This window comes from Schistocerca piceifrons, chromosome 5 (genome assembly GCF_021461385.2).
Source record: "Schistocerca piceifrons isolate TAMUIC-IGC-003096 chromosome 5, iqSchPice1.1, whole genome shotgun sequence".
Classification (NCBI taxonomy): domain Eukaryota; kingdom Metazoa; phylum Arthropoda; class Insecta; order Orthoptera; family Acrididae; genus Schistocerca; species Schistocerca piceifrons.
The window spans coordinates 66,551,581-66,575,022 of record NC_060142.1 but is presented as its reverse complement, the minus strand read 5'-3'; the positions used below and the strand labels follow the sequence as shown (position 1 = coordinate 66,575,022).

Genomic DNA, 23,442 nt, shown 5'->3' with positions numbered 1-23,442 from the left:
TAACTAGCAGGAGTTCAATAAGTACGTGGACGTACTAAAAAGTAATGCCTCCGAATTTTTTGTGACAGTTCTTAAAGCTTTTTAAATAAACCATGTCGACGTATTTATTTCTCAACATAGTCACTTTGCTCCCAAAGAAAGACCAGTTTTTGATACCATCACTGCAAAATGTTTGACTTTGTTGATGCAACTACAGCCTCACTTCTGCTTGCACCATGAAAATCGGCTGGAGCCAGAATTATCGATGACAGTGAGCGCAGGGCGTCGGACTGTTGCAGATGTCGCAGCGCTCGTTTGTGGCCTGGAGTTGTCGTGCTGAAAGATGGGGTGCTCCGTGCGTGGACGAATTCGTCGAATTCGAAACTCGATTACAGCGCCGACGTAGTTAACGCACCGCCGTATATAATTCTGAGTCCTCTGGCGGCAGAGGGCTGCAGATATGTAGGCGTGAGGAATAAAGATGTAGACTGTTAATACGTGTGTTTAATTTAAAAAATTTAAGAATTTTCACATAAAAAGTTCCGAGGCATTGCTTTTCAGCGTGTTCTCGTAAAAAAACTGGAAATGTGTCACAGCTTTCTGCTTTTGGATAGCACCGTACAGGTATATGCGTACTGTCCATCTTTGGCACATACACCAGCAATAAGTCAGTTCGTAACTGCTTTCAACAGAATGTTTTGCACGCGAACGGCAGTCTGAAATGTTGCCAGCAAACGCACACGCGGAAATCCAACGCTGTAAAGTGCCGAGATAAGACGACGGCGTAAAACTAGGGATCGAAAAGGTCATTCTGTATTGAGGCGGCGTTCATAAATATTCTTTTCATTTTAACATATAACGGTTTGACTTTGTTGCCTCATTGACAACGGCGGCAGTACAGTGTGTTAATTGTGAGAGTGTAGCCGTTGCGGGGGGGGGGGGGGGGGGGGGACAAGCAAGGCACGGCTATCAGTTGCAGTGCTGGCACTACAAATTGCGCGTCATGCTTACACGAAATCAGACGAAAGGCTTGGAAGTAAAACTCGGTTTAAATGTTGTTCGTAAACGAAACTGAAATCGTCATGTACATTAATATATATATATATATATATATATATATATATATACTATGCGCTCACAAACCATTCATCCGATTGCAAAGTACTGTAATATGAATGTGTTTCGAAATAATACAGTAACCAGTGGTGTTTCCATACAAAGCAATACGGTAGCAAGGAAAAATGAAATATAAGGTAATTCGGACGAAATAGGGGTGATCGCGAACAAAATATCTGAAATGGAAGCTCACTTTTTCTTGCCAGGCGTTTGTGGTGATACGCCAGGATGATTCTTGGAAAACTGTTTGAACCTTCCAATGCTACGCATGCTTTGTCCTGTGTATGTAGCAGCTCTCACTGAAGATTTGCAAATGTGCTGAAGCAATTTTTTCTGCTCCCTTTCCCTTTCGCAGCATTCAATCACGCACAATATAATTTTGCGAGCATCGCTACGTAATACTGGTTTCCTTCTAACCGAAGGCCTACGGTAGGGGTTGTTGGCGACTGCCGAGATGGGTCAGCAACTGCTCTTCACTCATTTTGATAATGTTTAGCACAACTGCACAATAAAATACGCAGAACAGTACAGCGCAAAACAATAACGAAGCAGACGACAATGGCTACCTTGTACAACACAGTCAGCTACGTAATGTTGGCAGCAGTAGAAACTGCGTGCCTAACGAAGCCTTCCGACGTTTACCGACTTCTACCGATTAAGAACTGAGGGAGAGGTCTGCCATCTAAAAGTTTACACACAGTATATGGCAACAACCAGCGAATGGGGAGACAGCTACACCTAGTCCCTGCATCTTGAATACAACACTTCAGCTTGCCCTTCCGATGGTATTTCCATGCACTAATGACACGAATGTTCCTGAAGACTATCGCGCCTACAAAGAATGACCTCAACGAGTTTAAATTCAAAGGATATCTGGAAAAACGTACCAGCTGTAAATGATTCACACTTTCAAAATGGCTCTGAGCAGTATGGGATTTAACATCTGAGGTCATCAGTCCCTAGAACTTAGAGCTACTTAAGCCTAACTAACCTATGGACATCACACACATCCATGCCCGAGGCAGGATTCGATCCTGCGACCGTAGCAGTCTCGCGGTTCCGGACTTAAGCGCCTAGAGCCGCACGGTCACCACGGCCGACGATTCACACTTTCATACGCGTAAAATTCATGTGTAAAAAGGTTATTACGACTAGCACACTACCTGTCATTGACCCTTGCCTCGTCAAAGCCTCTTAAGAAAACCAAACAAACAGGAAATAAATCTGATAATACAGACTGCCAGTCTGAACTCCCTAAGTTACAAATTATTTATCAAAACAATCTAACAGAGCAAAATCATCAGAACTATTTATGAAAATCATCTTCTTAAGTAGTAATCTTCTTAAGTAATAGAACCCAGTACGTTGTCCTCGATGGTGAGGGCGCATCGGAGGTGAGGGTATCATCTGGAGTGCCCCATGGAAGTGTGGTAGGTCCGCTGTTTTTTTCTATCTACATAAATGATCCTTTGGATAGGGTGGATAGCAATGTGCGGTTGTTTGCTGATTATGCTGTGGTGTACGGGAAGGTGTCGTCGTTGAATAACTGTAGGAGCATACAAGATGACTTGGACAGGGTCCGCAGCTCGTGGTCGTGCGTTAGGGTTCTCGCTTCCCACGCCCGGGTTCCCGGGTTCGATTCCCTGAGGGGTCGGGGTTTTTCTCTGCCTCGTGATGACTGGGTGTTGTGTGCTGTCCTTAGGTTAGTTAGGTTTAAGTAGTTCTAAGTTCTAGGGGACTGATGACCATAGATGTTAAGTCCCATAGTGCTCAGAGCAATTTTTTGAACTTGGACAGGATTTGTGATTGGTCTAAAGAATGGCAACTAATTCTAAATATAGATAAATGTAAATTAATGCAGATGAATAGGAAAAAGAATCCTGCAATGTTTGAATACTCCATTAGTAGTGTAGCGCTTGACACAGTCACGTCGATTAAATATTTGGGCGTAACATTGCAAAGCGATATGAAGTGGGACAAGCATGTAATGGCAGTTGTGGGGAAGGCGGATAGTCGTCTTCGGTTCATTGGTAGAATTTTGGGAAGATGCGGTTCATCTGCAAAGGAGACTGCTTTTAAAACACTAATACGACCTATTATTGAGTACTGCTCGAGCGTTTGGGATCCCTATCAGGTCGGATTGAGGGAGGACATAGAAGCCATTCACAGGCGGGCTGCTAGATTTGTTACCGGTAGGTCTGATCATCACTCGAGTGTTACGGAAATGCTTCAGGAACTCTAGTGGGAGTCTCTGGAGGAAAGGAGGCATTCTTTTCGTGAATCGCTACTGAGGAAATTTAGAGAACCAGCATTTGAGACTGACTGCAGTACAATTTTACTGCCGCCAACTTATATTTCGCGTAAGGACCACAAAGATAAGATAAGAGAGATTAGGGCTCGTACAGAGGCATGTAGGCAGTCATTTTTCCTTCGTTCTATTTGGGAGTGGAACAGGGAGAGAAGATACTAGTCGTGGTACGAGGTACCCTCCGCCACGCACCGTATGGTGGATTGCGGAGTATGTATGTAGATGTAGATGTAGGGAAAAGTAATTATCACTTTGAAATTACGAACTACAAAATAGAGAAGTATAACGAATATATTGTTATTATTATTATCATTATTCTGTATCATTCACAAATTATGCACCTATCAATGTTAACAGAAAGCAAACACTCTCAGAATCTAAATCTATATCTACATCCATACTCCGCAAGCCACCTGACGGTGTGTGCGGAGGGTACCTTGAGTACCTGTATCGGTTCTCCCTCCTATTCCAGTCTCGTATTGTTCGTGGAATGAAGGATTGTCGGTATGCTTTTGTGTGGGCTCTAATATCTCTGATTTTATCCTCATGGTCTCTTCGCGAGATATACGTAGGAGGGAGCAATATACTGCTTGACTCTTCGGTGAAGGTATGTTCTCGAAACTTTAACAAAAGCCCGTACCGAGCTACTGAGCGTCTCTCCTGCAGAGTCTTCCACTGGAGTTTATCTATCATCTCCGTAACGCTTTCACGATTACTAAATGATCCTGTAACGAAGCGCGCTGCTCTCCGTTGGATCTTCTCTATCTCTTCTATCAACCCTATCTGGTACGGATCCCACACTGCTGAGCAGTATTCAAGTAGTGAGCGAACAAGCGTACTGTAACCTACTTCCTTTGTTTTCGGATTGCATTTCCTTAGGATTCTTCCAATGAATCTCAGTCTGGCATCTGCCTCACCGACGATCAACTTTATATGATCATTCCATTTTAAATCTCTCCTAATGCGTACTCCCAGATAATTTATGGAATTAACTGCTTCCAGTTGCTGACCTGCTATTTTGTAGCTAAATGCTAAGGGATCTATCTTTCTTTGTATTCGCAGCACATTACACTTGTCTACATTAAGATTCAGTTGCCATTCCTTGCAGCATGTGTCAATTCGCTGCAGATCCTCCTCCATTTCAGTACAATTTTCCATTGTTACAACCTCTCGATACACCACAGCATCATCTGCAAAAAGCCTCAGTGAACTTCCGATGTCATCCACAGGCTCATTTATGTATATTCTGAATAGCAACGGTCCTATGACACTCCCCTGCGGCACTGCTAAGGTGTAGTAGAGTACCTGTAGACCATAATTCTGCCTGGTAACACAAATGCATAACTAAATATAATCATCAATACCGCACTGAATGGACATTTACATTTATTCTTGCGCCTATAAAAATCAAAATGCCTTGCTAAACTATATGTGACTCCAGCGACACCACTTAATTGTTGAAGGTAATGAATATTACCTGCGAATCGTATCATCACAAAACACATGGTGAAGAAAAATTCTCGCATTCAGACTTAGCAGAGCGATTCCTCATACTGGCAATACAAAAATGTCTCTCACAGAATTTCGTCCTGTGCGTATTTCAGGCAGTAAATGGACATTAAAGACTGGCAGTCTGGCAACACTGTAATCACACGTACGCTAACTACCTGTGTCAGTATATACGACAGTGCTGTGCAGCTGGTGCAGGGGATAGCGTTTTAGGTTTAGCATGCTGGAGGTCGAGGGTTAGAGTCTGAGCTGAGGCGTATTTGTTTTTTATTAGGTAAATGTAGTCTGCATGGTACAGTAACTGGTGTCTTAATCGTCATACAGCGATTACAGTGGTTCTTCTACAAACATTTGCAATTGCGTACTATGAACACGCATCGTGGACGCGAATTGTTTTGCGCCACTGAATCTACTGTATTCCAAACCTGTTTTCTGTGTACTCTCTCCCAACGGTCCCATCAAAACTATTGCAAAGCACGTTGCTAGCCCTACTGGTGACGTAAGGCACTAACGAAATGTAATGGACTTGAACACGGCAAGAATTATAGCTGGTATTAACCGATGGGACCATTGAGGGAGGGGACACACGAAACAAGTTTGGAATCTGGTAGATGCAGTGGTGCGAATCGATTCGCGTCCACGACATGCAGAGGGCTTCTTTAAAAACTGACAACTGAAAACGATTGTACTTCTGTTTCCGTTTTCGTAGTAACTAACTGTAAATGTTTTCTAGAAGACCCACTGTAATCGCTGCATGACGATTAAGACGCCTGATGCCGCACTAGGCAGAGGCCATTTAGGTAACTGAAACAAATAAGCCTCGACCCAGAATCGAACCGTCGACCTCGTGCAAGATAACCCAAAAGGCAGTCCACCAATTGCAGAGCACAGCTGCTGCATGCTGACAGTGTGTTATCGCACCTGTGATTACACTGTTGTCAGACTGCCAATCTTTAACGTCCATTTACTGCCCGAAATATGGGCAGGGCGAAATTTTGTGAGATATATTTTTGTATTGCTAGCATGTGAGGAATCACGCTGCGAAGTCGAAGTGCGCGAATTTTTCTTCGCCCTGTATAGTTACGCGACATCTCACTGCTATGGCCCTAGACATGATAACTAGCATTCAATAATAAACATCAATCTTGGCTGAAATACCTGTGGTCAGTAACATAGTGTTTTTTTTTTTCTTTTACCCATTCAAAAGTAAATTTTTTTCGTTTGATGCTGGTCACATTATCATTTTCAGTCCACGGGCTGGCATATGTAGTCTACGATAGCTTGCGTACAAATTTCTCTAATTTTTATCACCTTATTCGGCACATCACAATATGACAAACCCATAATAGAGCGACACGTGACTGTCCCGTCTGAAATCGCTGACACGCTGATACTGAGCCCTTTGACACGGACTACGGCGATGTGGTTTGACTAGACTTAGCGTGAAACTGACCTTCCCTGTCTCATGAGAGGCGCTGTAGTGATTTCTGTTGCCAGCCATTAGCGCTCCACTGCTGGGAAAAGGCCTCTCCGAGCTTCTCGGTCACTGTCCCACGCTGTTGTTGGCCATGATAGTGCTCCACATGACTACAAACTGACTTACCATCTACTTCCTTTTCGTTTTCCGGTAATACTTTCCCCTTCTAGAGTCAACCATTTTGTTGTCAATTTGGTCCTTCTGATATCAGATCTCCTCATACCAATTTCCGCTCATTACCACCTCAGTGATTGAGTTTCGGCCAGTTCATCGCTTCCTCTTGTTTCGTTTTCTTTGACCCTGCCCCTACGTGCTATAAACTACTCGAAAACATTTTACAGCTTCGTTATGACATGTATTGCTTTAGTTTTGTGACCGGAAACCTGTTTCTCAATACTTTTTTCACTAAAGGAAATCCAGCTGAACTGCAGTGAAAGTAAACCATTTTGAGTGCAGTTCAGTGACTCGCGCTGTGTCTCCAGACGTGAACATGACAATGCAGCTCGTGTGTACGCCTCGAAGCATGGTTTGAAACTTAGGCCTTTAGCACATTGTCACGTTAAGACAACAAGAGTTGTCAGCTAGGGAAGTCACCCGAAAATTCAGCCGATAGCTTGAGACACACAACACTGTAGATCTGCTCAAATTGGTTGCCCGACGTCAACAATACCAGCTGATGACAAATCATGGTTTGCAACACCCCGACTAGAATGCAGCAAGAGTCCGAACTGTTTACTAATTGACATGTTGCCAAATGAAAGCATTCGTATGCGCCCTGTTAAATGCTTATATAGTAATTCATTACGTTCGAGATATTGGACGTAATAAATAATTATAGTAACTTTATATTGCCAGTTTGGAGGCAATTGGGAGGGCTGTAACGAGCCAAACACTACAGAACAGTTCGGTTCGTCCACTACATTGCCGTTTCGAACAAAAGTACAATACTGCTGCTGATTGGTTCGTTCATTTGGGGGAGGGGAACCAACAGCGAGGTCGTCGATCCTATCGGATTAGGGAAGGATGGGGAAGGAAGTCGACCGTGTCCTTTCTAAGGAACCATCCTGGCATTTGTTTGAAATGATTTAGGGAAATGTCTGAAAACCTTAATCAGCGCCGGCCAGAGTGGCCGAGCGGTTCTAGGCGCTACAGTCTGGAACCGCGCAACCGCTACGGTCGCAGGTTCGAATCCTGCCTCGAGCATGGATGTGTGTGATGTCCTTAGGTTAGTTAGGTTTAAGTAGTTCTAAGTTAAGTCCTTAGGTGGTAATGAGCGGAAATTGGTAGGAGGAGATCTGATATCAGAAGGACCAAATTGACAACAAAATGGTTGACTCTAGAAGGGGAAAGTATTACCGGAAAACGAAAAGGAAGTTAAGTCCCATAGTGCTCAGAGCCATTTTGAGACTAAATCAGGATGGCCGGGCGCGGGTTTGAACCGTCGTCCTGCCGAATGCGAGCCCAGTGTGCTAACCACTGCACCACCTCTCTCGGTACAATTCTGCCGCGTGAAGAAAATGAACAAAGCGACACCTGGTATGGAACCTGGATCAGCAACTTAAGATTCTGTTCACTGACTAGTGCAGGATTTGCTTGACACCTGATGATCGTCGCTGAAAAGTGGTGTGGAAGCAGCTAGGATCCAGTGCACGCCTCACACATGCAGTCACACGGGTTCAACGGGAAAGTTGACCAGTAGCCTTTTTGGGCTGGTATAGCGTCCGGATGCCCGACGCCTCTCAGCTCTGTCCTGGGTCATTTCGGGCCTGTGCGGTATCGCTACAGCATCCTGCAACCTATTACCCAGACCTACAGCCAACATTGCGGAATTAGGTTCATCTTTTAAGGCGATAATGCACGAGGACACCTTGCCCACCTTGTGAAAATATTCCTTCAGCAGCAAGTGATAAACCGAATAGAATGACCTGCCGTATCTTTTGCTGCACCAGTTAAAATCTGCAGGTCGCCTTTGCAGGAACCCTTCTTACACACTGGATGACCCCGAAGGCCATAGTCGAAGAGTTGGATTGGCTTCAGCAGCAATTCCTCGATCGTCTTGTGAATATCTTACCAACGGCGGTCGAAGCATGTCACAGGACGCGGGATGCCACGACATGGTATTTTATATTATCCAGCAGCAGTTTTGATTCCACAGGTGTGCAAATCACCTTCGAACAGACAGCTCTTCTCTGACTCTCTTTCGAAGTAAAGTAATTGTTTTAGTTTCATAAACGTTACTATTGTGTGCCCCTTGAATGTAGGCCCACGCAAGTTCGCGAGTATACAGTTTTTTGAGCAATCTGCTGAACACACTATGTTGCAATGCACTCTGGTTCATACTGATTTATACTGATGTTTATGTATGTACACCAAATGTGACAGCCATATGCTAAGGTACGCAAACTGAAAATCTTTCGTCTTTGATACCGGTATGTCCCCCTTCGTAACAGATCTCTAGCTCCAATACTGTTTGCATCCATTCTTAGAATGGATACCAATTACTGGTTGCTGACTGATGCTAAATGACACAAAGTGTCCTACATGTATAAACCGGTTTTCGGTAGCTACGCCATCAGCAGGTACAATGATAAATATGTGATGCAGTGAAATTTTGTAGGATGCAACCAAACGAATAGCATCAAACAATGGCTACTCTCCTATCTGGCTGGACTCAACAATTCACAGAAAGTAGAAACGACAGGTGTACTCATCTTTAAGCTGTCCTCGAACTACGGCCTGAAGGAAGAAATAAACGGTGCACATTCCATATTTAGGTAAGGTCTTACTGTATGTAGACAGGAAATTAAAAACATAATTTTGTGTGCGCAAGACTGTTGGACACTTTTTGCCCGATGGTAAAGACAGCACTCCAGCTTTGGAAAAGAGTGCAGTGTCTAAAATTACTTGTAATTACGGCAAAATCTATGTAGGTCTGTCTGGCAGGGCAATATGCACTAGCTGAAAGGAACATCACAGGAGTTGGAAACTTAGAAAAGAAGAATCTACTTTTGCAAACCACATGCTTAAAGAATGCCATAGTTACAAGGTGCCACATGAAGTATTCCATCGCATCTGTAAAGGAAGGAAGACAGACTACGTGGGAATAATGGAAATGAATGACCAGTCACTTCTAACTGCAGATACTACTCATAATCCCCTCCGAGCCATGTTGTAAGTTGCCCCTCTTACTCACATGTCCAATTTTTCCTTTATTTCAGTTACTAAATCATCTCTTTCAATGTTAAAAAAATTTGCTTTATATAATCACAGTTGCTTTACTTAACTGCTTAACCTCACTAATGTATCTCATCTGTTTGTAATTTACGACGTGTGAAAGACAGGATTAGGTTGGTCAGCCGCGCCGTTGGAACATGTCATCAAAGTTTATTGTTCAATTTATTTTGTGCTATGAACAATGTTGAAATTTGGATATAGTTCATTAGTTACGTCACATATTTTATCGTAGTTAAATAATCTGAGATCGCATTTACACTGACATAATTCCTCTCGTTTTTTGCTAAATCTAACATCAACATTTTTCAGTTCTGGAATTTGAGATAGTCTGTAGATTCACTAGTTTACAACCTTTGATCCTACAAAATTTCACTGCAATATATACTTATTTTTGTATCTGATAATGGCGTAACAGCTGAAAACCAGTTTCTGAAATAAGTACTAAATATTGTAGAATATGACACCAGTGTTGTGTGTGTTTTCGCTTGTAATATACTAATAATAACAGTCCCGTGTAGCTCCATGAACGAGTGCGTCTTTCAACTGGATGCAAGCTCAGCAACTTCCGTGTCCCCAATCTATACCAGTTACCCAAGCGTGGGAAGAGGAGCTACGGTTTAACGTGGAGTCTGAACCACGTGTCATTCCTGGCGACTCGTCACATCGTTCAGAGGTAAAGGTTAGAGCAGAGGCGGACTCCGTGTACTGGTCGGGATTCGATGCTGCGATCACTGGGTTTCCAAGCACATGCTGTATTGCTAAACCACGAGGTTACTCGTAATATGGAGGCCAACTTGATTTCTCACATCACTGATTTGTTTTAGCTTCCCTTCTGTTTCATCTGGCCTATGCGGCAAGAGCACAATGTCGTCGACAAATCTCAGGCGGTTGGATTTATTTCTCGCAATTGTCATTCACGTACCACCCGAGTCCAGTCCGCTGAAGGCATATTATAAATCTTCTGTAAATTATTAGAGTTGATGAGATACTTTCTCTTGTTTAACTCCTCTTTTAGTGTTAAATTTTTCTTGTTTAATTGGGATGTACCGTTATTAGGTGAGGCATTTCACAGCTGTACTCTGTTATTTTACAGGTTCGATGAGGGCTTTGGGAAACAAGAGAGAGAAAAGCATCTGTATAATCTAAGAAGTTTCTAGCTACCATGTTCGTCGCGTAACAAGTTGCTGTATATATTTGCTTGTTACATCCATTATTTTTAATCAATTAAGTGGTTTCATTGGAATCAGATATAGTTTAGCAAAACATTTAGCTTTTACAGGCAAGAGAATAGAGGTAAATGTTCTTATAATGCGGTACTTTTATTTGGTTACTTATTCGTTTACGTTGCGTGGCAGAACTACGACCTCCATATCATCTCTTACACGTAAGCACGAATCACCAGAGAACGTGCTAGCTCTTAACATTGTTGAGTACATAGTTCACGAGTTACACAGAATAATAATAATTTATAGACATATTACCTGGAAACAGACTAACTAAGCGTCTATTGCACGTTGTGACATTACTTATAGCATCGATACCCTTAGTAACGGAAGTTAAGAAGGATTTGACAGAAGCAAAAATTGATGCAACAAATACATCAGACACAGATACATTCAGAAGTAAAATTTATAAGTGAGAGTTTACTGCAGAGATAGAACCAAAACCATACCGACCAAAGTGGGCCGAAGAAAGAAAGAAGGCCTTCGGGGAGAATATAAAGAAATATTGGGAGAATAAGAGGAAGCCTAAGAAAGACTGAAATTCGCCTGTTTATCGTTTCCTAACAATAATAATAATAATAATAATAATGATAATGATAATAATTGGTATGGTAATGAACATAGGTGTTAGTGTAATGGTAGTTTTGGTAACATTCGTCAAGTACCTTTCTCACCACTCACGGTAAAGTGAAGCAACGGTGAAGTTATCAGATCTGGAGAAGAAGGTTACTGGTCTTGGAAACAGCGAGAAATAATAGGGTAAAGACAGCAGATAAAATGGAAAATAGCAAATAGAAGCTGGCTGGGATGAGTACAGCTGTTGGCCCTGTGACAGAGATAATGGTTCCATGTTGGACGTGAGGGTCACAGCTGGGATAAACCGATAAGAAATGTTCACTGCTGATAACAAGTGATGCTGACAATGGATTCACAGCAACAGAAACGCCGTGCATAATGTAAAATAACGTTATTTGTGACTGAAGAGGGAAGTTATTCACCTGAGCTACTCGTATATTTTACCCACAATAATGCAGTTTATCCTGTTTTTAAGCGAGACGGAATTGTACGTCGTCTGTTCACGGCATTTCTGTTGTCTATGAACGCAATGGAAAAACAAATTTATGAGGCCGTTGTTACCTTTCCTATGACCCCTTCTAGAGCCTGTGGATTGAATATGAAACCGCTCTTACTTTGCGAACCAAAAAGTAGCCATCGTTTTAGTGCTCGTTCTACATATGAGTGCAACCCTGTAAAATTAAGACCATCTTTTTTCTGAGTGGTCAGTAAAAGGTTAGAAATACACTGATCGCAGAGAGAAAAGGGCTATGGAGCAGAAAAGCAAAGCGCTGGCGGCACTTCTGCGAAATGTGTTGCAGGCCGTAACCAAACAGCAAACGGCCGAGTAATAACCAGTGGGACAGCAGTTCTCAGAGAAGCGCAGGCTACACGATACTTCACAGATCCGTACAAATACCGACGGCAGAGACAATTCCTGAAAATGAATTTTTTTTTTTCGAGTTGAATTCGGCACACCGCGACTGGTCGTTTAGACATTCAAGTTTCACTGACTTCATGTAAATTCAGATTTATCAAATGAAGAATGTAGACCTAATGAAGACTGTAAACCTAAGTGTAATAACTGTTATAGTAAACACGATGGAGAACTTCCAACCGTATTCATTGTTCAAGGAACAATATTTTTTTGAACAGCACTGATACACAGTCTCTTTCGATCGATGAACCCCATTAACTAACATAACACTGGCGGTCTCGAATCATGTCTCTCTTTGACAAATTTCACTTTATTTTCGTATTTTTAACTGTTTGTGTGTTGTTTCTCAGGCGGGATTTTGAGAACTGCCATAAACCACATTCAGTCTGATTGGTGTACCATACGTACTGTACCAAAACGGCCTTGCTGTGCTGGTACTGCGAACGGCTCAAAGCAAGGGGAAACTACAGCCGTAATTTCTCCCGAGGACATGCAGCTTTACTGTATGATTAAATGATGATGGCGTCCTCTTGGGTAAAATATTCCGGAGGTAAAATAGTCCCCCATTCGGATCTCCGGGCGGGGACTACTCAAGAGGACGTCGTTATCAGGAGAAAGAAAACTGGCATTCTACGGATCGGAGCGTGGAATGTCAGATCCCTTAATCGGGCAGGTAGGTTAGAAATTTTAAAAAGGGAAATGGATAGGTTAAAGTTAGATATAGTGGGAATTAGTGAAGGTCGGTGGCAGGAGGAACAAGACTTTTGGTCAGGTGATTACAGGGTTATAAATACAAAATCAAATAGGGGTAATGCAGGAGTAGGTTTAATAATGAATAAAAAAAATAGGAGTGCGGGTTAGCTACGACAAACAGCATAGTGAACGCATTATTGTGGCCAAGATAGACACAAAGCCCATGCCTACTACAGTAGAACAAGTTTATATGCCAACTAGCTCTGCAGATGATGAAGAAATTGATGAAATGTATGACGAGATAAAAGAAATTATTCAGGTAGTGAAGGGAGACGAAAATTTAATAGTCATGGGTGACTGGAATTCGTCAGTAGGAAAAGGGAGAGAAGGAAACATAGTAGCTGAATATGGATTGGGGGGAAGAAATGAAAGAGGAAGCCGCCTTGTAGAATTTTGCACAGAGCATAACTTAATCATAGCTAACACTTGGTTCAAGAATCATGAAAGAAGGTTGTATACCTGGAAGAATCCTGGAGATACTAAAAGGTATCAGATTATATAATGGTAAGACAGAGATTTAGGAATCAGGTTTTAAATTGTAAGACATTTCCAGGGGCAGATGTGGATTCTGACCACAATCTATTGGTTATGAACTGCAGATTGAAACTGAAGAAACTGCAAAAAGGCGGGAGTTTAAGGAGATGGGACCTGGATAAACTGACTAAACCACAGGTTGTACAGAGTTTCAGGGAGTGCATAAGGGAACAACTGACAGGAATGGGGGAAATAAATACAGTAGAAGAAGAATGGGTAGCTTTGAGGGATGAAGTAGTGAAGGCAGCAGAGGATCAAGTAGGTAAAAAGACGAGGGCTAATAGAAATCCTTGGGTAACAGAAGAAATATTGAATTTAATTGATGAAAGGAGAAAATATAAAAATGCAGTAAATGAAGCAGGCAAAAAGGAATACAAACGTCTCAAAAATGAGATTGACAGGAAGTGCAAAATGGTTAAACAGGGATGGCTAGAGAACAAATGTAAGGATGTAGAGGCTGTCTCACTAGGGGTAAGATAGATACTGCCTACAGGAAAATTAAAGAGACCTTTGGAGAGAAGAGAACCACTTGTATGAATATCAAGAGCTCAGATGGAAACCCAGTTCTAAGCAAAGAAGGGAAGGCAGAAAGGTGGAAGGAGTATATAGAGGGTTTATACAAGGGCGATGTCCTTGAGTACAATATTATGGAAATGGAAGAGGATGTAGATGAAGATGAAATGGGAGATAAGATACTGCGTGAAGAGTTTGACAGAGCACTGAAATACCTGAGTCAAAACAAGGCCCCGGGAGTAGACAACATTCCATCAGAACTACTGATGGCCTTGGGAGAGCTAGTCATGACAAAACTCTACCATCTGGTGAGCAAGATGTATGAGACAGGCGAAATACCCACAGACTTCAAGAAGAATATAATAATTCCAATCCCAAAGAAAGCAGGTGTTGACAGATGTGAAAATTACCGAACTATCAGTTTAATAAGTCACAGCTGCAAAATACTAACGCGAATTCTTTACAGACGAATGGAAAAACTGGTAGAAGCGGACCTCGGGGAAGATCAGTTTGGATTCCGTAGCAATGTTGGAACACGTGAGGCAATACTAACTTTACGACTTATCTTAGAAGAAAGATTAAGAAAAGGCAAACCTACGTTTCTAGCATTTGTAGACTTAAAGAAAGCTTTTGACAACGTTAACTGGAATACTCTCTTTCAAATTCTGAAGGTGGCAGGGGTAAAATACAGGGAGCGAAAGGCTATTTACAATTTGTACAGAAACCAGATGGCAGTTATAAGAGTCGAGGGGCATGAAAGGGAAGCATTGGTTGGGAAAGGAGTGAGACAGGGTTGTAGCCTCTCCCCGATGTTATTCAATCTGTATATTGAGCAAGCAGTAAAGGAAACAAAAATAAAATTCGGAGTAGGTATTAAAATTCATGGAGAAGAAGTAAAGACTTTGAGGTTCGCCGATGATATTGTAATTCTGTCAGAGACAGCAAAGGACTTGGAAGAGCAGTTGAACGGAATGGACAGTGTCTTGAAAGGAGGATATAAGATGAACATCAACAAAAGCAAAACGAGGATAATGGAATGTAGTCAAATTAAATCGGGTGATGCTGAGGGGATTAGATTAGGAAATGAGACACTTAAAGTAGTAAAGGAGTTTTGCTATTTAGAGAGTAAAATAACTGATGATGGTCGAAGTAGAGAGGATATAAAATGTAGACTGGCAATGGCAAAGAAATCGTTTCTGAAGAAGAGAAATTTGTTAACATCGAGTATAGATTTAAGTGTCAGGAAGTCGTTTCTGAAAGTATTTGTATGGAGTGTAGCCATGTATGGAAGTGAAACATGGACGATAACCAGTATGGCCAAGAAGAGAATAGAAGCTTTCGAGATGTGGTGCTACAGAAGAATGCTGAAGATAAGGTGGGTAGATCACGTAACTAATGAGGAGGTATTGAATAGGATTGGAGAGAAGAGAAGTTTGTGGCACAACTTGACTAGAAGAAGGGATCGGTTTGTAGGACATGTTTTGAGGCATCAAGGGATCACAAATTTAGCATTGGAAGGCAGCGTGGAGGGTAAAAATCGTAGAGAGAGACCAAGAGATCAATACACTAAACAGATTCAGAAGGATGTAGGTTGCAGTGGGTACTGGGAGATGAAGAAGCTTGCACAGGATAGAATAGCATGGAGAGCTGCATCAAACCAGTCTCAGGACTGAAGACCACAACAACAACAACGTACTGTTATTCTGGCAGACGAATTTATTTTGCGGCATCCATACTTGTATACTTGCAAAACAAAAGGGTTGGTTGATTTAGGGGCGTCGGTCCCATCGGATTAGCCAAGGATGGGGAAGGAAGTCGGCCGTGCCCTTTTAAAGGAACCATCCCGGCATTTGCCTGGCGTGATTTAGGGAAATCACGGAAAACCATTTAGGTTTGGTTGGCCGCCGGATCCGGGTTTGAACCGTCGTCGTGCCGAATGTGAGTACAGTATGCTAAACACTGCGCCACCTCGCTCGGCTAAATCTACATCTACAGATATACTCCGCAATACACCATACGGTGCGTGGCGGAGGGTGCCTCGTACCACAACTAGCATTTTCTCTCCCTGTTCCACTCCCAAACAGAGCGAAGGAAAAATGACTGCCTATATGCCCCTGTACGACCCCTAATCTCTCTTATCTTATCTTTGTGGTCTTTCCGCGAAATATAAGTTGGCGGCAGTAAAATTGTACTGCAGCCAGCCTCAAATGCTGGTTCTCTAAATTTCCTCAGTAGCGATTCACGAAAAGAATGCCTCCTTTCCTCTAGAGGCTCCCACCCGAGTTCCTGAAGCATTTCCGTAACACTCGCGTGATGATCAAACCTACCAGTAACAAATCTAGCAGCCCGTCTCTGAATTGCTTCTATGTCCTCGCTCAATCCGACCTGATAGGAATCCCAAATGCTCGAGCAGTACTCAAGAATTGGTCGTATAAATGAAAGGGAACAGCAATTGTTTGATAGGTGGAAATATTTTGATGTATGATGGAATGAGAGGGATCATTAAAATAAATTTCACTAGAAAAGTACGCATCGAAGTGGAAATAGTTAATTACATAATTTCATATTTAAAATGTATATAAAGTTTCCCGTTAGTGAGAGTCTATTTATTGACACCTCATCTTATTTCAGTCAGATGATGTTGTCAGTTGGATTACATACGAGGATTGGAACTTAACATAGTGGTAACAGTGCCGTAGAGATGCAACTCAACGGAATAAAATAATGCGGCTTATCTTAGATATACGCACTTTCCTTACCTCAGCGCAAACTGGCACTTCCTTCCTACATCACGCACATGTACAGTTACGTGAAGGTTAGTGTAGCGGTGCTGTCACGATGTTTTACAAAGAAGAGATCCACGGAGTTGGATAAAAATTGAATGCACCAGTGGTTGTAGAGCACGACAGTGTCTTTAACACCTTAAAGGGACTTGCGAGGAATCTACACTGCCTTATAGAACAGTGACAAGTTTTCATCGACGGACCCCGAAACATGACAGATAGTCGTCTGTCAGCCCGTGACCGTATGAGTGAGGAAGTGTCCGCTCCTCCCGTGTTGCTGGACAGTGATGGACGCCAAACGGCATCTGAGCTGGTCAGAAACACAGGATGAGCCCACAGGACTGTGCTTTACACTCTGAAGTTACGTTTGGGCACGAGAGAACTTCTTCACCATGAGTTCCACATCATCTGGAGGAAGCACGCCGCTCGCACTCAGCTGGAACTCTTTCTTGTACCGCATCATTACGCTGGAAGAGTCATTAGCTAAATCAAAAGAATGGTGCCAATACTGGTCACAGTTTCGATGGAATGTTCGTCAGAGACCCAGTAATGTGGAAGTTATGCTGGTTCCCGCGTACCACTGTGGTGTTATCCCATAACACGTGTCCTTCCCCAGCAGCAAACCGTCGGTACACTATGTTACTGTTCATTTTTTGGAACAATACTTGTGACCATCTCTGAGAAAGAACCGGCGACAGCCCACACTTATGCTAAGAACTTATAAGACAACGTTCGGGTACTTGGGACTGGGAACAGCTGTACCCTCAACTATTCTGCCGGACAAAAGTCGTTGTAACTTCGGGTTGACTTGAAAGATTTCGTAGCATTCGCTTCACACCTGTTAGAGATTCTAAGCGGAATAGAGAGGTACAACTATCAACACAACTGTGGCTGCTAAAGGTTTCCTACTACTTTCACAATCGCTGGTAACGTGTTACACACAACGCGCATAAGTACTTTGAAGGAAGACACTAAACCTTTGAAACTTTTAGGTATTTTATATCGATTGTATATAAGTACTTGCCATTAATAACAGCCGGCCGGTGCGGCCGAGCGGTTCTAGGCGCTTCAGTCTGGAACCGCGCGACCGTTACGGTCGCAGGTTCGAATCCTATCTAGGGCATGGTTGTGTGTGATGTGCTTAGGTTAGTTAGGTTTAAGTAGTTCTGTTCTAGGGGACTGATAACCTCAGATGTTAAGTCCCATAGTGCTCAGAGCCATTTGAACCATTAATAACACTCGTTCGCCTCCGTAACTGACACTGTCAGGGAGTTTTCTTCGGTGGGAAGACTGGTACGGGATGCACTCAGCCTTCTTTGGCCAACTGAGGAGCTACTTGATCGATTTGTAGCGGTTCCAGGGTCAAGAAACCCGACAACGAATGGGCGAGCGGTGAGCGACCGCATGTCTACATATACATCTACATCCACGTCGATGCTCCACAGTCCACCTCACGGCGCATGGCAGAGGGTACCCCGTACCACGTCTAGTCAATTGCTTTCCTCTTACACTCGTTAAAAGAACAACAGAAAAACGTCATCTATATGCCTCCGTATGAGCTCTAATTTTACGTATCTTATCTTCGTGGTCCTTATGCGAAATGTATCTTGCCGGCGGTAGAATAGCTCTGCAGTCAGCTTCAAATGATGGTTCTCTAAATCTTATCAGCAATGTTTCTAGAGAGGCAAAATTTTGTACATGGCTGCACGTTCAGAGACCGTGAATAGTTACAATTGAAAGAAAACAGCCCTCGGTCACTATTTTTCAACGAATTAACCGGGTTTCAACACTGCTAGGAGTGTCTTCCTTAGAATTTAAATCAAAGAATGGACTATAACATGGTCATAGTATTATGACTAAAAACGTATAATACAGAGTATAAGTACGGGATCATCGTGAAAGACTGGCAGTACTTATATGTCATTTATAAAATAATGAATATGCTGAAAGGGCATTAGTCACAAAGTTATTTAAGATAAAGGAAACTGTGATGGCGAGCCACTAAGCGCTGCTCGTTACTTGCGTGGTGGAGGTTGTAAAACAGACTACCGTAAGATACTCTGCATCATACGTTTTTAGTCATAATTCTGTGACTATGTTATAGACCATTCTTTGATTTAAATTCTGAGGAAGACACTCCTAGCAAAAAATGGTTCAAATGGCTCTGAGCACTATGGGACTTAAAACATCTGAGGTCATCAGTCCCCTAGAACTTAGAACTGCTTAAAACTAACCTAAGGACATCACACGCATCCATGCCCGAGGCATGATTCGAACCTGCGACCGTTGCAGTCGCGCGGTTCCATACTGAAGCGTCTAGAACCGCTCGGCCACTTCGGCCAGCACACTTCTAGCAGTGTTGAAACCCGGTTAATTCGTTAAAAATAGTGACCGAGGACTGTTTTGTTTCAATTGTTTCTAGAGAAGAACGTTGTCTTCCCTCCAGGGATTCCCATTTGAGTTCCTTAAGCATCTCCGTAATACTCCCGTGTTTATCGAACCTACCGGTGACAAACCTAGCAGATCGCCTCTGAAGTTCTTCGATATCTTCCTTCTATCAGACCTGGCACGGATTCCAAACACTCGAGCAGTACTCAAGAACAGCGATATCTTCCTTCTATCAGACCTGGCACGGATTCCAAACACTCGAGCAGTACTCAAGGACAGATCGCACCAGTGTCCTGCATGCGGTCTCCCTTACAGGTGAACCACACTTTTCTAGAATTATCCCAATAAACTGAAGTCGACAATTCGACTTCCTCTTAACCACCCCACCACCCTCCCCCACAATCCTCACATGCTCATATCGCTTTGCAACGTGACGCCCAGTTATTTAGACCACGTGACTGTGTCAAGCAGGGCACTACTAATGCTGTCTGAAGGAGGAGGTTAGTATTTAACGTCCCGTCTACAGCGAGATCGTTAGAGACGGACCATAAGCTCGGATTAGGGAAGATGGAGAGGAAATAGGCCGTGTCCTATGAAAGGAACCATCCTGGTACTTGCCTTAAGCGTTTAGGGAAATCACGGAAAACTTAAATCAGAATGGTCGGAACGCGGGTTTGAACCGTCGTCCTCACGAATGGGAGTCCAGTGTGCTAACCACAACGATACCTTACTCGGTATGATCTCCGACCATTACGCGTTTGTTTATGCTAAATTTTTCTATAATTAGAGCTAGCCGCCATTCATCACACCAAGTAGAAATCTTGTCTAAGTCATCTCGTATCCTACTACAGCCACCCAACTTCGACACCTTACCGTACACCACAGCATCGTCAGCAAACAGCAGCAGATTGGTGCCCACCCTGTCTGTCAAATCATTTACGTATGAAAAGAATAATTGCGGTTCTATCACACTTCGCTGAGGCATTCCTGACGATAGCCTTTCGGAAATATAAAAATATGTAATCTGCCTGTTGCCCTTCATCCATAGTTCGCAGTATATTACGTGAGAAAATGGCCAGCTGAGTTTCACATGAGCGACGCTTTCGAAAACCATGCTGTTCATGGACATAAGCTTATCGACCTCAAGAAAATTTATTATGTTCGAACTGAGAATATGCTCAAGGATTCTGATGTTAGGGGTATTGGTCTGTAACTTTGCAGGTCTGTTCTTTTGCCCTTCTTATATACAGGAGTCACATACGCTTCTTACCAGTCGCTTGGGACCAGTGGCGGATACAGAAAAACCTCAAGGAGGGGACGCTGAGGATATCTTGAGCTACCTTTACTTTTGCCGTAATAAAAAATAATCAAGTCACATGCAAAAATTAAGGAAGCTTTATTTAAACTGATTATACACGTATACGATACCATCTTATGATATAAAAATGTTACAATTGTGGTTCTCTTCCTTAAATGATGAATTCTATGCGCCTATTCTTCTTGGCAACTGGGTTAATTACAACGGCAATAGGATAATCAATGCCATGGCGAGTGTTCAACAGAGCTACGCCATTAAGTCGATCCTCTTTCACTGTCGACCTCAGCCTTGTCTTTGTACGCCGCAGTGTTGAAAAACTTCTTTCTAATGTAGCAAAAGATGCAGGTAGACAAGCAAACGTTTTGTACAGCGTGTGCAAAGTAGGATAGTCAGATCTAGGAAAACAGAAAACGCTTGCATAACAGAATCACGATCATTAAGGGCGTTTATTCTCATTTGCTTGTATTGAAGAATCGCCGGCCGCAGTGGCCGAGCGGCTCTAGGCGCTTCAATCTGGAACCGCGCGACCGCTACGGCCGCAAATTCGAATCCCGCCTCGGGCAGGGATGTGTGTGATGTTCTTAGGTTAGTTAGGTTTAAGTAGTTCTAAGTTCTAGGGGACTGATGACCTCAGATGTTAAGTCCTATAGTGGTCAGAGCCATTTGAACCATTTGAAGAATCTTTCACATTAGTCCCTTTTTAATTACAAAGAGTCACTGTTCTTCAAAGAATCGTAGTTCGGTTAAGCACTGATTCAATATATGTGCCAGATCAGTACCGTCATGTTTCAGTAGTTGTGAGGGCAAAAATATCTTGAATTTTAAATGATAAATATTTTCTTCATCAAAACGTTCTCTCATGTCAGTTGTAACAAGGTCCAGTGTTGGAATAAAAACAGTTATTTTCCGTTATGTCATAGCATCATCATCATGATCGCAGTTTTTAGGAATCTCCTCGAATCTATTACCGGAGATATACGCATCAATACTTTCTCATACCTAACTCGTTTTAAACTACTGTTACGTTATTAGTAAAAATATTGTTACGAGTCTCGTAACAATATTTTTACTGAGAAATTACTATGAATTACTATTATTAATAAGCCGCGCGGAATGGCCACGTGGTTTGAGGCGCCCCGTATCGGATTGCTCGGCTCCTCCCGCCGGAGGTTCGAGTCCTCCCTCGGGCATGCGTGAGTGTGTTGTTCTTAGCATAAGTTGTGAGTAAGTCTAGGGACCTGAGCAGTTTGGTCCCTTAGGAACTGATACACATTTAAACATTTATTATTAATATTTCACAATCAACTAATCACACTCACTCTTAACTAATCTTCAAATTTGCACTTGCTACAAATAGGAGTTTTTACTTACTCATTCTTCAGTATTAATATTTCTGCTTCTGAATGTAAACTAGCTTCCTATTCGGCGAGTAGTCCGTATTTATAGCACTACGTATCGAAGGTTCTCTGTAGAAGGAAACAGTAGAATATTCGGGACTTTTCTCGAACAAATGAGAGACAGAATAACGTATCGAGATCACTAGAATGGCCACGACTTTTCTCGTAGGTATGTGCTAGCTATTTATGTGCCAGACAGAAACGTATAAAATACGATGACGAGGTCGCGTGTGCCGTATAGGATAGCACAACTACTCGATAACTCGATTCAGTCGAGTCGACCGACAAAAGAAACGAATAGCGTGAGGGCTGAATGGCGGGGGCGGCGGGGGTGGCAATTAGGGGGGTCCCGACACTGTTAGAGATTCACGATGCTTCTTTATCTGCATGTAATGACACCACTGGCAAAGGATGACACGGTGGTCAGTCAGATCTAAACGGCCCATCTAGGTTCAGAACACGGAACCTTATATACTATTAAGGTTTCAAAGCTCACACTTGCTTACCCAAGACAAACGAAACAAAACTGTGATCCTAATAGTACACGAAAACCTTCGTCAGTCGTACAAAATCGCCTGAAGTACAAATGGCCGAAGCCGGATGGAGTCGCAGAAGATCGCACGCCACTCACCTCGGGGCAGCTGCGTCGTGGAGGCGCTGCAGCAGGCCGATTGTTCAGTCACTGCCCCACGGCCGCCTCTGGTCTGGTGGGTCGTTGCCGCCATGCGTCATCCGTTACGTCACAGCTACTGTGCCCTCGTCCGCGGAGCGCGTCGACTGCCCGTGTGTGGCGACGGGCGATGTCTTGCCAGAGCAGATCTGGGGGCAGGGAACGTGGCGTGGTAGCAGGCGAGGGACGGGCGAGCGATGCTCCGTTGTACCAGGGCTGGTATTTAATCTAACATGAAAGTAGTGTTAGGCGGTATCCACGCTCAAGTGTGCAGGTATTAAGTAAGAAAAGTGATTCGTGCTGTGGGCGACGTCGAGGAGTTCTTACCAGAAAGTACTTGACCTCTAACAAACACAAATACACCAAAATCGTGTGAGAAATAATGTAAGGGTCTCTTATTGCACTAGTGATACTCCCGCATCTGGAAAACTCTGCAGTCGTCCTTTAGAGGCCTCTGCGTATACCATGCCACATTGCACTCTGACCTGCCGGTACGCCAGTCGGGACCAGTAGGGACGGTGCAGTGTGCCTCTGAAGTTGCGTTTTGTGACATTATTTGTGTATTGAAGCGTCAGATGGCTCGGAGATTGGTAATCAATCCTGCTAATGTATTGTGATTGGTTGAGATGAAGTTACGAAGAACCCTTCTTTGTGAAGATGGTATTGGTGTAGAAGACGAATCATTCACGTGTTTTCTGGTATCTATTATAGTGCAGAAATATGAGCATAAGTTAGAAACAGATACTGT

The 23,442-nt window shown here is 43.0% G+C and overlaps 1 protein-coding gene across 1 annotated transcript in view; it reads right to left on the bottom strand.

The window, feature by feature from the left end:
* Positions 1-22,773, bottom strand: part of LOC124799318 (UDP-glucosyltransferase 2-like) — a 95,279-nt gene extending 72,506 nt beyond the window's left edge. The window contains exon 1 of the mRNA XM_047262905.1: positions 22,656-22,773. The gene's annotated coding sequence lies outside the window, so the exon portion shown is untranslated. The remainder of the gene's footprint in view (positions 1-22,655) is intronic.
* Between the last annotated feature and the right edge of the window lie 669 nt (positions 22,774-23,442).